Source organism: Pinus tabuliformis, chromosome 2_1 (assembly GCF_031772625.1).
Source record: "Pinus tabuliformis cultivar Carrire ecotype Pingquan chromosome 2_1, CPIR1, whole genome shotgun sequence".
Lineage (NCBI taxonomy): Eukaryota > Viridiplantae > Streptophyta > Pinopsida > Pinales > Pinaceae > Pinus > Pinus tabuliformis.
The window spans coordinates 498,050,106-498,067,995 of NC_142299.1; positions in this window are offsets into that span (position 1 = coordinate 498,050,106).

Below are 17,890 nucleotides of genomic sequence, written 5' to 3' on the forward strand. Positions count from 1 at the left end.
CTCATGGCACTTAAATTGTGGCTAGTTCTGAGGATAATGCATCTCATATAATGAAAGCTGCATTACCTTCTGCCTGTTTCTCATTTTTTGTTGTTGTGCTGATTTGATTATAACCAAACTACTATGTGTGTGTGAGACAAAGTTACATATGCATGTGTATATGTGTATGGGTATTCTCATCTAAGGCTCGATGAATAAATTCTAGTTAATTTTGGTGAAGCCATGTTCAATGCAAGAGAGAATATGCACATGCCATTGAACATACTGCTACAGATTTATTTTGACCACCACAATAATGATATGCTTCAACAACAGGGGTGTAATATAAATATTACCTAGCTCGTAATATGGAATCGTACACCAACCAGAAACTACACCAGTTTCTTGTAATAACTATTGTAGTTCACCTCACATAACAGAGGATTTCTTTTAGCTAGAATGTCGTATCTATCCATCTATCTTGTGGGGAGAGAGATTTCAGTGGCGATGTATCAAATAACATGTTCGTAATTTTTCTAATTAAGAATGGATTCAATCTTATCGTTCAATGCTGAGATCTCGTAACCTACACAAGTAACTGGTTACATTCTACAGTTCATAAAATTGGTGCTGAATTCTTTGAAAAATAGTTCTGGTACATTATTAGGAGCACAGTAAACGTAAAATTGCTACTTCCTTTTGTAGGGTCAAAGGACCCTATCCATTCAAAGACATGGCTGTTTGGTACGAGGACTTCCCAAACATGCCTGTAAATTTTTGTGTTTCAAAATGGACAGATGTATGTAGACATCCGTTGTGAAAACAGTTAATCAGTTTCTCATCCAAAATCAAAGAGTACGGTGGCAGTGTGATGGAAAATCGATTAAGACACTTGAAAGAAGGCCATTTTGATATAGGACATGCACAAATTAGCAGAAATCCATGCAAGTTTGCTCGAACTCTGAGAAATTTATTGTCCTCTCGTAACTAAGTGGAAGCATATCAAAGGTAGGCTACTAGTATATGCATGCTTTAATTGACAATGAAATTCCTTTTTGATTTAATGGAAATCCACCTCAAGTTAATAAGAGGTCTAACAAGGGAATATAAACATGGACCTATATATATAGAGAGAGAGGGGTTGATCACCATGAACTTATAATTGTGCTGGTTTCTACTCTTTTTAAGATTTATGAATAGCAGTGGATTAAAATAGACCTAGTTTTGGTTCAAACCTAACAAGATCGAGCAAAAGTTGAGTTGTATGTAAGGTCCATTGTGTTTTAGAAGTCGACTGCCTTAGAGTGGTCATAAAAGAAGTTGCTTACTGATTGTTCACTAGTTCAGTGGCATGTTCGGGTTGCTTTCCTGGAAGACGCATGATTTTGAATCCTATGTTATCATGTTTTATTCAAAGGTGCTAAGTTATTGATCTCAAATGACCTTGAAAGAAAAATAGACTTTGCTTATGGGAATTCACACTGTTTTGGTTGCATTAGTTATATCTCAAAATACATGGTGAACAAGATTATATTCATTAACGTTGTTTGAAATTCTGTTCATTATTTTATCATATTTGATCTTTTATCTCCATTTCTTAGTTGTTTCATTTGAATTAATTAAATGTTATTAATTAATTCATGTTTTAACGTTAAAATTTGACCGTTGTAATACCTCGCATCTCTACACTATTGAATTTCTGGTTTAGATCAAGCTCTCCATCTCTGTCTTGATGATGAACCACAATGGGTCGTTTGAAACATGTTGGCCCGAAAACTATCTATATGATTGCTCTGGAAAAGCTCTCTAAACATTATGAATCATAGAAGTTTGCAAGTAGAAAGATAAATGCAACTTATTAAAATTAGTTACACCTTATGTCCATGCAAAGCTTGGGAAAAAAAACCATGATTGTGGGTATAGAGTAATATCACTATATGGAAAACAAATTCTCTTACAAAAAAATGGGATACTTAGTATTTTGATTAGCTATCATAAAAGTGTTTCAAGTAAGAGTGCAACCTTGTGTTAAAAAAATATTTGATGCTATGGACATTTGTACCTTATTGCTTCTATCATTGTATAAATCATAACATAAATGATTTTGTTGCTTCTATCACTGTGAACACCATAACATAAATGATCCTTTGGCAATATAGAAGGTAATGTAGATGAAAATATAATATTAAGACATTTATAAAAGCTAGAGTAATCTTTTAAAAGGTTAAGGTGTTGATTTTCTTAGTGCTATTAGGGCTATCGCAATATTTCTGAAATTTTGATAATTACTTTTGATGTAGATCTTCTTTTAACTTATTCAATATATCATTAAGCAATTATACTTCAAAAATTTAACCATAAAGAACAATAAAACATTAGAGATCACAACACAAAAAAGAAGACAAGATATACCTTGGGAAAACCCACCAAGGGGAAAAACCCAACAACCCTTTTATTAGAGAAATTCTTTTTGTTTAATGAGAGATACACTTAGACCTATGGTCAAACCTGGTCTTCTCCTACAAGTCAAGTTCCCTAATATGATCCAACAACTTGCTTTGTTTGCCCGACCTAGAATTTTGGCCCTCTTGCAATATCCAGTTGCCACAAAAATTTCGGCCTCTTGCAATATCTAGTTGCCACAAAATTTTTGGCCCTCCAACATTTGCCCAAGATACCTAGAAAATTTCAGCTCCCTGCAACATTTACCTTAGAAAAATGTGAACCACAGAGAGTAGCCAATCCACATGAGCAAGTTGCAAGAGAGAAGAAAGAGAAAATTCGTCCTTCTTGTTCTTCGCTTGCATTGTGTTGACATTAAAAATCAATGCTCTTGCGCCTCCGCTCTTACAAAACATTCCTTACTCATTGAGCATCACATTTGCTTAAAAAACATTTTGATCATCGCTAAAGAACATCACTACTTCCAAAGAAGATTCAAATAAGCTCTTGAGATTTCAAGACATCTGAACAACCTCAATAGGGATGGTGGACTAAAAAATGGTAGAAATTGGTTCCTATACTCTCTCAACTCCAGATTATTAGGTATTTATCTTGTTACATTAATTTATAAAACTAATTTATTAACCTAGTACATTAATTCTAGTATATCATTTTATTAGCTTATCGATTAATAAACCAATAATTTGTTAACCTTTATTAATACTAATATATTAATTTAGTGTGATAATTCATTATACAATAGTCTATAAACATATTTACTAATCAATCAATATATTGTATTATTATTAACCTTTATTAATACTAATATATTAATTTAGTGTCATAATTCATTATACAATAGTCTATAAATATATTTACTAATGAATCAATGTATTGCATTATTATTAATGAATCAATACTTTTGTATTAATTCATTAATAATAGAAAATACATTCGTCTATTTCTTTAAAGACACTGGTTATCTATAATATATTAATATATTATTTAGTTTTACATGGTCATTAGATTACTATTATGCTATAACTAATAATAATAATATTTTAATATATATAACACATCTACATTATCAATAGAATTATATTAAGCTATAACTATTAATTATGCATAATATATATTAATAATTTAATAATGGTCCCTCAATTTATATTTTATCTATATTTTTATTCTTTTATAGTATTAATTTTTAATACTTCTAATTTATTTTTAAAAATTAATCTACTATTATTATGTCATTAATTCCAATAAGTAATTATAAATAAATATTTTTCTTTCATTTGTTATATTGCCTTTCCATTTTTAACTTTAGCTTTTAAGGTTTATTTTTTGTCAACTTAAATTCTTCTTTATTTCCTTTTTATTGTTTATTCCTTTCTCCCTCTCCTCCTCTCAACAATTTACATCTTGATAATGGGCCCTGGTCTAACTCAAAACGTCGATTGAAAATGATCACTATGGATAAAACTCCAAAAGCAAATTCTCCAAATTCTAACCACAACAAAAACTTGCAAACAAAGGCCTTAACCTTCCTGTCATGATATTATATCTTTAATTGACACCTTGAACTAGACTCAATAAAATAATTGAAAAGCTAAACCAAAATTTCAAATCCTTCTCTAGTTGAGCTATTTGTATATCTCGAGAGTATGAATTGCCAAAATGTTACAACTCTAGTAACACAATGGTCTATATTCACCTTAGCATGAAAGGTTGTGTCATATTCCTTTTGGCATTCTTGTCCAATCAAATTCATACGTGTCTCTTTTTTTATTGGCCTAGTTGAAGGTCGAATGAATGCCAACACGCCATCATGACTAGGGATATTCATTTGTTCTTGTTTTGACATCCTCCATCAAATTTACAACCCTAAAAGCTTTGCCTTAATGAAGTTCATTGATCATGATTTAGTTGAACAATTTTTGCACTTTGACCCTGTAAAATGTTGTCAAATCACTGGATTGTGTAATTAGCACGTGGCTCCTTTGTTAGTGTCTTTGGATGGTGTTTCAATCCTTGTACCCACGTTAACAAGGATATTTGAGCCTTTCCATAATTAAACAATTTGCACACCTTGACCTAACCAAAACATAGTTAGATCTATGGAGTGTTTAATGTAGACACATAATTATCTTGTTGATCCCTTCCATGCCTTGTCATCACATTTAGTCAATGTAGAACCAATGTTGGGTAGTTGCATCCTTGATGTTTTTTTTTTCTATCCACATCCCCTGTCGTTTTCATACCTCCTGTAATGTATATGTTTGTGTTTGATGGGCACATGACTTTATTTATGTGACAAAATATCCTACTCATGAATACCCTTGTTTGGTAGAGGTCCATGAGGGCTCTCTCTCTTGGCCTATATGTTTAATGACAACAGTGCTAGTAGATAATCTTTGGGCCTACGATTATTTGAATTCTAAGTGGGTTCAACATTTAGGGGATTCTCTGCATTAGATTTCCTTTTCTATCCTACAATGACATACGCAACAAAAATTAAATGAAGACTATAAATCTAATTGAAGTCGAGACATAAAATAATAAATTGTTTTTGGTTGACCTAGGATTGCATGAAATTGTTGAATGGAGATGGTTGTCCAATTCGGCCAAGTTCTTCCTCTAAGATCCATGATGCATCTTTAGGGTTACTTATTTCCATGGAGCCAAAAATTTCTTTTCTTCCTAGTTCTTTTGGAAAACATTCATCCAAGATCTTAATCTTTTCTTGTGCTCTCTAGAATATAATTCTTCCAGTGAATCACTTGTTTTTCTTCATTTCTTTTTTCATCCATTCATATATGTGTGTGGGTGAGAAATATCATTGCCTCTAGTAAGTTCAACTAATAGGCATTATCACAAATCTTTTTTATAATTCTATAGGGTTCAATTTTCTTATTTTTAGCTTGGTATAGGTATACATCTTTAGAATCCATCTTTTTTGTCAATGTGTTAGACCTCGATCTCCCTATACAAACAACTCTTTATGCTTCTAATTTTCCCTTTCTTTGTATTTCTAATTGTTTTGTTGCAATTGTCCTCTTACTTGCTCATGTACCTCATGCCTAAAATCTACAAAATCTTTTGCATTTGTGGTTGTATGCTTTACTAGTAATTGTACAAAATCTATCACTCAGGAATTTTCCATATGCAATCTAAAATTGATTGTTCCTAGTAGACCTATTCACTAAATTGTTGTATGCCAAGACTAAATCCCATTGTCTAGGCTTTCTACCAAGGTCGGTTCAATACCTCAATCTATATATTAGTTTGAGGACGATATTGAGTTGCAATTTTATTCCCAATTTTTTATACAAGGTTTTTGAGAAATGATATAGAAATGTTCCATCTATATAAGAGATAATTCACTTAGGTAATCCATGCATTTGCACAATTTCTTGAAGAAAAGTATAACAATGTTCTTGCATCATTGGTCTTCTTACATGGACTAAAATGCATCATTGTGAAAAGTATATCTAGTACTACAAATATGGAATCATTGCATCCTTATGTTTTGAGCATCTAAGAACAAATTTTAGGGTACAATGTTCACATGATCTATAAGTTATTGGCAATGGTGAACATAAATCTATATTTAACTTCTATGCTTTACAACTTGACAAATTCTATTATTTTTTACCACTTCTTCACATATCTACTCTACCATTGCTTTAGTTTTATCAATACAAAGTAACCCCTTAGCCATCCTCATGCAACTCTATGATGAGATTCCCTTTCATTGATCCTTGACGATACATAACATATGATTCTAGTACAAAAATCATTCTCAAGAAGAAACTCCAGTCATGGTGTCATGTCCATGCTCCAATGTTCTTTGCAAGTCCTCCATTTAGTTGCAAAATGTGTGTCCTCTTTACACAATGATTTTATGTAATCCAAGCCAACCATTTCCCTTGACATGGTTCCCAATAAAGGATTTCTCCTACTTTGAATGCATTAACCACTTTATTTGACCTTTCAAATTTGAGTGTTAACAAACTAACTTTGTAAGATTTTAGCTCATTGCATAAACCTTTGATTTAACTACCTTCACTATTTATGCACTAAAAGTATTGATGATCAATATATAAGACAAATTCCTTTCATAACAAGTTTGTGTCCATTTTTCAATGTTTAAATGGTAACATAGAAATCTTGATTATAAACTAAATATTTTTGTCAAGCATCATTTAATTTCTTAGTAAAGACAAAGACATGCCTACTCTTGACTCAAAATTGCTCCAAGCATTGTTCACTAGCATCAAAATCACCTTGAAATACTTACTAAACTATGGCACATCGACATTGCTTACTCGATCACATTCTAAAAGTTCAAAAAGTTGTCTTTGTTGCAATCCATAAAACTACTTTTTGTTCGTTAATTTGTTTGATGGTGCGTACCACGATAGTTTCTCATGAGATTGCTACAAACACATGCTAATACATGGAACCTTCTTTCCTCAAAGGTACTTGGCATTAGTAAATCAACAATACCCCTAACTTTCTTTAGATCCATCTTCAAACCTTCTTTAGATATTACAGCCTTGACTACACGAGCTCCTCTCGGGGAATAAACAATTCCTTAGATTGATCATTAAATTTTTCTTTTTGAGTTGCACCAAAAATTGTTGGAAATGCACCATATGTTCCTCCTTTTTTTTTATATCTAAAACTCAATATGTCTTCAAGATAAAAAAAACAATAGATTTGTCAAGAAAAGGATTTAGTGCTTCATTTGTTGGTCTCACTAAATTACTATATGCATTGGTTAATCTAAATGTCATAACCAACCATTCATACAAGTTCTCCTTTTTCTTGAAGGTTGTCTACCATCCATCTTCATATTGATTCTTGATTTGATGATAAGCACTCTTCAGATCAATCATTGAAAATTACCTTGTTCTAGTCAAGAAATTCATCAAATTATATATTCTTGATAAGGAAATTCTATATTGTAATGTAATGTTGTCTATTACTCTAGAATCAATACACTTCTATGTTTTCCTCGTTTTAGTGCTAGTACTGCTAAAATAACACATGGGCTCAAAATTTCCTTGACTAAACCCCTATCTCATAACCCTTGGTTTTGTTTGTTCACCTCATTGCTCTATGCTAGTATCATTCTAGCACCTTGCTTGGAAAAATATTCTCTAAGCAAATTATATTTTTCTTCTCCTTTGTTGTTCTTTGGCAATATTATAGGAGAATGCTTTGAATTTTCCACCCCTGTTTAGGGCCTAGGGATACTATATTAGGGTCCTAATAATCATTCATTATTAGTTTATTAGTTATAATTATGTTGTACTAGTGTTAAGTTACATAATGTCAATTTATCTCCTATTTATAATAAAGGACATTCATTTGTATAGGCATCATATCTTGTTTTGTGCATTGTATTCATTATAAATCGAGGTTTCCCCTTCGAAGTAGATTGTTATTCATGACGTTTTATCATTTTCAAGGCATGGGTTCATAACATTTGGTAGTAGAGCTACGATCCAAAGGTTTTGCTTCTTTAATCAAAGAATCTTGGCATTTTTGCTATAACATTTTTTCTAGGATGTTTTAGATAGTGAAATTCTTTAAAAGATTAGGACAAAATATCAAGGTACAAGCATCCAAAGTTTCAAGTTATGATTCATTATACTTTCGAAGATTTAACCTATGAAGATAGAGTCTGTGACTAACTCTAAAATCAACTTTGAAAAAGTCATCTTTGAATTTGAACATTTTTTTATTTTTTGGAAAGTTTCAAATAGTGAAATTATGTGGAGACAAAGGAGAAATGCCATGGTACAGGTTATCAAAATTCTAGGTTCAGGTTTGATATGCTTTTACAGATATATTCTATGAAAAATAGGGTTTGTGACTAATACGAAATTTAGTTTTAAAAAAGCCATCTTGGGACTTTCACTATAATTTCTTTTGGGCGAGCTTTCAAAATTTGAAATTTTTAGAATCTTGAGATGACATGGTGAATTATACGTGGACAATTTTTTAGATTTTGAATCATTGTATTTTATGATATATATGTTATGGAAGTTAGGGTTTTGGAATAATCTTGAAATTAGCCTTAAACTAGTCATTTTGGCAATGTTGCTATAACATTTTTTATTGGCCTCCGACGCTATCTTGCACAAGTTTTTTTTGGTAATTTTAAGAATGTTGGAGTTAGAAAACATGTTTTTTTTTGTTAGAGAGATTTTGATGTCATTAAATGACAGAATGAACTGTGGTTCATTGAGTAAAACTGAGGTTAGGAAAAAGTGTACACAAAAACTTCACATGGTTTCACCTAGTTGGAAACCCTTGTAACCCATGCTAGTAACCCTTTGAACAGTACCACATAAAATAATACATGTGTATGGAATTTTAATTCCATGTAATTTTGGCTATATAGGAAGTCCCCTAATATACTTGAAACTAGCTTTACATAAATTATCAATTGTCTTCTTGCTACAATACACTTAGAATGACAACTGGGGAGACCACTCTCTAGTACCTAGTTAGTCGAGAGTAGTATGGCTAAGGGCATGGTTGAGCCTCCTTAGTGCCTTGATATTTTGGTCCAAGTACTATTGTTGGACCACATAGGTATATTCGAGAGCTATAGAACCTGAGAATACCTTCCTTAGGACCCAATGACTTGTTATGGATCCAAAGGGTTCTACAAAAGTTACTTCATCAGTTAAAGCTTTATAAAGCTCATCCATGACTCATGAATAAAATGAAGAGTTACAAAGCCAAATATCCAATTTGGACAATCAAATTAACGAAATGAATGATATATTAGTGGGAAATATTGATTTGATAAAACACAAATAAAATAGAATGAATTGTGGAAAAAAATTGAATAGTTGGAATAGAAGATGGAAAAAAATAAGGAATATAGGGAGAAGAAGATGAGACCATTGAAATGTAACATCATGCAAGCCCTATATGAGAGGCTTCCCAAAATTGATAGTGTGATTGAAGGGACTCATGGAAATAGAAGTAGTACCTATGTTGAAGAAGTTTCCAATAATAAGCATTGTCAGGTGGATTTAACTCTAATAGTAGAGTTACTTATGGATGGTATCTAAAGGGTATGAACCTTACCAAGGTTGAATTAAAGAAAATTTATGAAACATAGGTCTTCACTTGGTCAGTCAATTGACAAGAATCAAGAACTTAGGTTATATTGAAAATTATAATTCAAAATTTTAGGTATTGGTGACAAAAATAAGTGACGGGACATTTGCTGGAAACTTTCATGGGCAGATTAAAAGAAGACATTAAACATGAGCCTTTTAAAAATTATCATGAAAATATTATGGAAGCTATGCAACTTGCTCATCTTATTCAAGCCAGAAATAGGGATACACATAATTATACCATTGGAGCATAGGAAAAGGAAGTAGAGATTGTTTACAGGTTCATAAGACAACCCCACCTCAACTTGCAAAAGGAAATAGAGAAAATAAGAACAAAATGACTATGATTTGGTTGTAAAAACAATTGGTCAAAAGGGAATATATATATATATATATATATATATATATATATATATATATATATATAATTGTTCACCTTGGAGAATAATGATGAAGAGGAAATGGAGACATCTATACAAAGGGGTAATAAAAAAGTTGCCAATTTAAGAGAGTAGGAATAGAGGGCCAAATTGTTCATAACATTGATTCATATAGGTGCGAAATATATATTCATGCATTGGCATGTTTGTTAACGCCATAAAACCTTAATATTGTAGGTTACATTAATAAGAAAAAAATCATAATGCTTATTGTCTCGGGTAGTACCTATGGCTTCATTGCTAAAATACTAGGAAAACGCCTCAAGTTTTTGTATATCTAGTGATGAATTTTACAAGTTTTGGTTGCTAATTGGGGAATATTGATTGTGTTTGAAAATTCCACAACATTAAACTATGGGGTAATTTAATTTGGAAATAACAATGTATGTCGTTCACATTTGAGGTATAGATGTTTGTTTTAGAGAATCAATGTTTTAGAACATTGGATACAATTTCTATAGACTATAAGGAGTCCTTCATGAAATTTGAATTTGAAAGAATTCAATATGAACTCAAAGGATTAAAATATGGACCTTCTCACATCATCAAAATCTCATAGAATGGAAGAACTCCTAAAAATTGGTAGTAAAGGAGTTGTGGTTAAACTTTATTATATGGAAGTAAAGAAGAAAAATAAAAATATTCTAGAGGAGTTAAAACGCACCTTGGAAAAGCATTTCATGGTGTTCCAAGAAATTCCTAAAGGTCTATCTCCATCTAGATATCATGAACATCAAATTGAAATAATACTTGAAAGTAATCCTAATACAAGGCCTTATAGACATCCCCATTAGCAAAAGTGGGAGATAGAAAATCATGGAGGACCACATTAAACATGTCAATAAAGTTCTACAAAGTTTTGAAAACAATCAATTGTATGTAAAAAGATCAAATGTGCTTTTGGAAAACAAGAAGTAGAATATTTGGGTCATATTGTTTCAAAAGAGTTAAGGTGGACTCTCAAAAGATCCAAGCTATTACAAAATGGCCTATTCCTATGAACATCAAGAGTTTTAGAGGATTTTTGGGACTTATAGGATATTATTGGAAATTTGTTAAGAATTATGCACATATTGTAGGTCCACTCACATCTCTCTTGAATAAAAAATCATTTGTATGGAATGATGAGGCTACTTTGACATTCTCTCTTAAAGGATATCTGTATTCTACACTAGTATTAGCAACACTTGATTTTGGTAAAAAAATTCATAATAGAATATAATACATCTGGGCAAGGAAATGAGAACAAGAAGGGAGACCATTGGCTTTTGAAATCAAACAATTCAAGGGAAAAGATTTGGTGAAATCTAAACATGAAAAAGAAATGGAAGAAATTTTACATGCAATAAAAAAATGGTGATAATATCTCATTGAGAAGCACTTTAAAGTAAAAATAGACCATGATAACCTAGAGATTTGGAGAAAATATTTCATTACAAGAGCAACAAAATGGGTACCAAAAATGCAAAGTTTTGATTTTGAATTATTGTACCAAATGGTGAAGGACAATGCAGTAGAAAATGCTCTTTCTAGAATAGAAGTGGCCTCAAGTTTATATTCTATATCATATTTTATTTCTGTGTGGCTAAAATAAGTTCATCATGAATTGAAAAATGAAAACAATACTAATAGAATATACAATGTGTAAAGGAAGGGATGGACTTTTTGGAACATTGGGAATAGAAGGGAGATATACTTTTGTACATAGGTAAACAATTTTTATGCCCTCAATCAAAGTTGGAGCAACAAATATGAAATAATTCCCATGACTCTTTAATAGTAGGACATAAAAAATTCCCTAAAACATATCAGGAGATCAATTTTTTTGTGTGTGTGTGTGTGGAAGAAATGAAGAATTTATTCAAAAAATTGTAAGAGAATGTCTGGTTTTGCAAATAAATAAAGGAGAGATAGTAAAACTCTAGGGTTTCTTTAGCTAATACATGTTTGTAATAAAAGATGGGAATAAATATAAATGGACTTCATTACAAGGTTACCAAAATTTTAAGGTAAGGATGCCATTTTTGTGGTTGTTGATAGAATCACAAAGTATGAACATTTTTGTGGAATTCAAGGTACATATATAGTAATCCAAGTGGCAGAAATATTCATGAATGAAATTCATAGACTTCATGATTTTCCTAAAGTAATAGTAAGTGATAGGGTGATCCAGATTAGATAATTATATTATTTTTCATCTATCTTGATGCTTTTAGAGTGGAAAAATTGGAGGAATCAACTTGCAAGGTCACTTTTACCGACGAGTCCCATTTTGGATAATTGGGGTTTGGAACCTTTTAGAGTCATTTTGAGGCATTAAACAACGTTTTTTGGGGTAATAAATTTCCCACTTTAATGATGGATCCAAATATTTTGTTCTACACTCAGATACATTTCCATTGGTGCATTAACAATTAGAGTTCAATGCAAATGCTATGCTTCCCACAATTTGACTTATGATGTTTGACCACCATTGTATGAGTGGATGCCACATTAGCCCCTATTAATCATGTATATTGGGGTAGCCACATGTGGACAATAGAGAACAATCTAGAAGGTTCAAACCCATAACTCTAATTGAGAGTTGAGCGAGTCAAACATTACCTCTAGTTGTCTATCGAGTTATGCTATATGCTAGGCCACTATGAGGAGTAGGGGTTCCATTCTTTGTTTTTGTATTTTGTTCCATAGTTGGAAAAAGAGATTGGGAGTGGTAGATTGTAGAACATATTAGAGTTGGTCATTGTTATATAGTAGTTATATAGACCATAGGTCTTAGGGAACTCCATAGAGAGTGCCTCTTCCTTTGTACTTGAACATTTTCCATAGCAAATAAAAAGGTAGAAAAGCAACCTCACCTTCTAGTGTGGTTTTCTCCCATAAGGGTTTCCCAAGGAAAAATATTTGTGTCTTTTGTGGATGCTGTGTGCATTTCTTTCTATTTTTCTATTTCTCACATTTCATCTAAGATGCAAAAAATCAACTAACTAAAGAATATGGAGTCTAAGGAGAAATTAAGAGTGAAAATGTTAGTAATTTTATCATATTTTTTGTGAGGAATTATTCTGGTGTAATATCCAGGGCTATTTATAGATAAAAGAGAGCCACAATTCATAGGAAAGTTTTGGACATAATTATGGAAGGTGAGTGGAGCAACTGCAACTATGAGTTTAACATATTATCCATAAATAGATGGTCAAGTAGAAATAGTTACGAATGTTTAGAGGGTTATCTATGATGCTATTCTTAAGATAAGAAATATCAATGGATGAAGTGGCTTCCTCTAACATAATGGTGGCATAATACCACCTATCACACATCTACTAAAATGTCCTCATTTGAGGCCCTTTATGGATATCCAACTCCTAGTATCTCATCATTTTTGCAAGGTGATTCCAAAGTGTTGGGTGTGGAGCCTGATTATCTTCTTTATTTAGAGGTATCACCGCATTGGACCCCAGTTCGTAATGTGGTGGAAACGCCATCCGTAATATTTGTGTTGCAAGGGGGTCCATGGGATAAAATTTTGAAGTCAATCTGGGCCGTTCATTAGGCGGAGATCTGATGGTAGAAGTTATGTTTAATTTGTGGTTTTTTTCCTTAGAAGGCAACCCATCGCTATATATGAGGGAATTGTATTGCGTCTATGTAGATCTGTATTTTGAGTGAGAAAGAGAGAGGAGATTGTGTGAGAGCGAAGAGGGTATTACATCGGATCTGCTGTAGGTTGTATCTCTTCAGTTTGCTGATAATATAAAAGGAAGGATAGCTGTTTCTCCGTGGACGTAGCCCAAATTGGGTGAACCACATATATCCGTGTCTCTCTTGTTTTATGTGTTTATATTTCTGCAATATATTTTATGTGTTCCATTTCTCTGTAACATATAATTTTCTAACAATTGGTATCAGAGACAAAGTTCTATTTGGTGATAAACTCGCAGGAGAGAAGGGTCCCTGGTTCGAGTGGGAGCAATGACGGAAGATGGTAGGTTTAGGGTTGAAAAATTTAATGGTTAAAACTACCAGCTGCGGAAGATGCAGATGGAAGATTATTTGTACCAGAAAGATCTGTACCTACCATTGAGCGGAAAGACAAAGAAGCCGACGAGTATGACAGACACAGAATGGGATATTCTTGACGGAAAGGCACTTGGAACAATACGACTGTGCCTAGCGGCGTCGGTAGCTTTTAATATTTCAAAGGAAATGACAACAGAGGGTCTAATGTCGGCATTGGCCAAACTATACAAAAAACCCTCGGTCTCAAATAAGGTATTTATTATGAAGCGTTTATTTAATATGAAGATGTCAGAACGTGGATTTGTCGCTGATCATTTAAATGAATTTAATATAGTTATGAGTCAGTTAAGTTCTAGGGGTAACTTTTGATGATGAAGTTAGGGATCTGTTATTTCTGTGCTCATTGCCAGAAAGTTGGAATGGTTTAGTTATGGCCATAAGTAACTTTGTCTCTAGATCTAGTACTTTAAATTTTGATGATGTTGTTGGTGCAATCCTTAGCGAGGAAATGCGACGAAAAAGCTCCGGTGAGACATTAGGTAATGCTTTGAATACAAAGATTAGGGGAAGAAAAATGGAAAGAGGAAAGAACCCATGATATTGCAGTAAGTCAAGGAAAGGCAGATCCAAGTCTAGATCAGGGATAGTGTGTTGGAAATGCAGGAAGAAAGGACACTTGAAGAAAGACTGCAAGTCTCAGAAGGGAAAAGAAGAGACGTGCAACAAGAAAACAATCATGAAGCAAATGCGATAGGTGATGTGTCACAAGATGCTTTGATTCTTTCATTAGAAAATATTATTATTGCCTGGGTGGTAGATTCAGGGTCTCATTCCATGCCACACCCGATAGGAAACATTTTCATGATTATTTTCTAGGAGATTTTGGACAGGGTCGATTGGGTGATGATAAGCCTTGTAAAATCATTGGAGTGGGTATAGTTTTCATAAAACAACGGAATGGAAATAAATGGCTATTGAAGGAGGTAAGGCATGTTCCAGATCTGAAGAAAAATCTAATTTAAACAAGGCTGTTGGGAGGTGAAGGCTCTATGACTACGTTTAAAGATAAAACCTGAAAGGTCACTAAAGGAGCCCTAGTAATAGCAAAAGGAGAAAAGGTTTGTACATTGTATTTATGTAATTGAATTTCTAATTCTGTTAATGCTTTAAACTCTACAGGAGCATATACGAAATTGTGGCATCATAGGCTTGGGGACATGATGTTAGGTAAACTTGACTCAAGATAGAGTCAAAGTTGACCACGTTAAACAGTGATGGTTTTTGGGCACATGGTTTTGTGCACCCATAGTATTCTGCCTGTGGTATTATATGTAATGGAGCTTATAAAAGGCTGGAAGGACTTCATTGTAATGCAAAACCTGGAGGTGAGCGGTGAAGGCTCACTTGGTTGGATTGGCCAAGGTTTTGGCCAATGCTAATAAGATCTTATTTGGTTGGGTTTTTCCCTGGATTTATGGTTTTCCCAGATAAACATTTGTGTTTGTGTTTATGGTTTTTGTTGGTTATTTTTATATTTATTCCTGTAAGTAATTATTGATGTTATGCAGTAAATTTCTTAACAACTGGTATCAGAGCCGAAGGTCTATTTGGTTGATAAAATTGCAGGAAAGAAGGGTTCCTCGTTCGAGTGGGAGAAATGGCGGAAGATGGTAAGTTTAGGGTCGAGAAATTTAACGACCAAAATTTCTCGCTGTGGAAGATGCAGATGGAAGATTATCTGTATCAGAAAGATCTATACCTACCATTGGGCGGAAAAACAAAGATGCTGACGGGTATGACAAATGAAGAATGAAACCTTCTCGATAGAAAGTGTTGGGTCCCTATAATACTGGTGATTACCCCATTACTATTGTAGTTATACCCCTTATTAATATTGTTGTGCCCCTATTGCCCCCATATTGTTATTACTGTGCCCCATAGAATCCCTCTATTGCTATTTTTGTGGCTTTATATTATTATTGTTAGGTCGGCTGGATTATATTGTGACTCCTTAGACTCCTATATGTACAAAGGAGGTTTTGTCATTTGAATCATCCAAGAATTTTTCATTTATGTAATGTAAAGGAGGTTTCCCCCTCGAAGAGGCTGAATTCTAAGGCGTTGATCTATCTTTTCTATATTTTCTTGAGATGGTTTCATAACATTTGGTATCAGAGCCAGAGCACCGGTCTTAGCTACACCGGACTTCACAAAATCCTTTATTGTGGAATGTGATGCTTCAGGAAATGGCATTGGTGCTGTTCTAATACAATATGAAAGACCTATTTCTTTTGAAAGTCGTCCAATCAAGGGAAAGTTTTTAAGCAAAGCTATTTATGAGAAGGAAATGTTGGCAATACTCCATGCACTTAAGAAATGGCGACCCTACCTAATGGGAAGACACTTCAAGGTAAAACGGATCATGATAGCCTTAAATACTTTTTAGAACAAAGATTATCCTCTGAAGAGCAACAAAAGTGGGTCACAAAGATGTTGGGTTATGACTTTGAAATCATCTACAAAAAAGGGAAGCAAAATGTGGTGGCAGATGCACTCTCAAGAAAGGATGAGGATGTGGAAGCATTGTTGTGCGCCATTTCTATTATCCAACCAGATTGGATAAACGAAGCAAGGGAGGAATGGAAGAATGACGAAGAAGTGTGGGCACTTATTCGAAATTTACAACAAGATTCCAGTACGTCTGATACATTTAGCTGGAAAAATGATTCATTATGGTACAAAGATCGCTTATACCTCTGTAAGAATTCCCAGCTAAAACAAAAGATTCTTATGGAATTGCACACTTCTCCCTTAGGAGGGCACTCAGGATTTTTAAAAACTTGCCACAGGGTTAAGAAGGAATTTTTTTGGGATGGCCTTAAAGCAGATATTCAAAAGTTTGTGGCAGAATGTTTGGTTTGCCAACAAAATAAGGTTGAAACAATTAAGACACCGGGTCTATTACAACCTTTATCCATTCCAAGCCAACATTGGGAAGAGGCTTCAATGGATTTTATCACAGGTTTACCCAAGTTTGAGGGAAAGAGTGTCATCATGGTGGTAGTTGACAGACATACCAAGTATGCACACTTTTGTGCATTATCACATCCATTTAAAGCTAGTACAATTTCTACTGCATTTATGGAAACAATTCAAAAGCTACATGGAAACCCAAAGATTATTATAAGTGACAGAGATCCCATTTTCACTGGAAATTTTTGGACAAAATTATTTTCTTGTCTTGGTACTCAGTTAGCTCATAGCTCATCTTATCATCCTCAATCTGATGGGAAAACTGAGATAGTAAACCAATGTTTGGAAGGATATCTTCATTGCTTTGTATTTGATAAACAGACACAATGGGTCAAATGGTTGCCTCTGGCTGAATGGTGGTATAACACTTCCTTCCATACAACAACAAAAATGACCCCATTTATGGCACTTTATGGGTATCAACCACCATCCATCACATCATATTTAAGAGAAAATTCTAAGGTTCAGGCAATGGAACATCACATCAAACATCAACAACAAGTCCTTCAACTCTTAAAGGATAACCTCGTGTTGGCACAGAATAGAATGAAACAACAGGCAGATCAACATCGCAGTGAAAGAAGTTTTGATGTAGGTGATTGGGTATTCCTACGGCTACAACCATATAAGCAAATGTACCTCAAGCAAGCTAAGAAGGATAATAAATTATCACCAAAGTATTATGGTCCGTACAAGGTGTTGCAAAAGATTGGTACTATGGCATACAAATTGGAGCTTCCTGCAGCTTCTCGATTGCACCCAGTTTTCCATGTTTCATGTTTAAAGAAGGTTATAGGCGACAAGCTCCCAGTTCAAACAATATTTCCA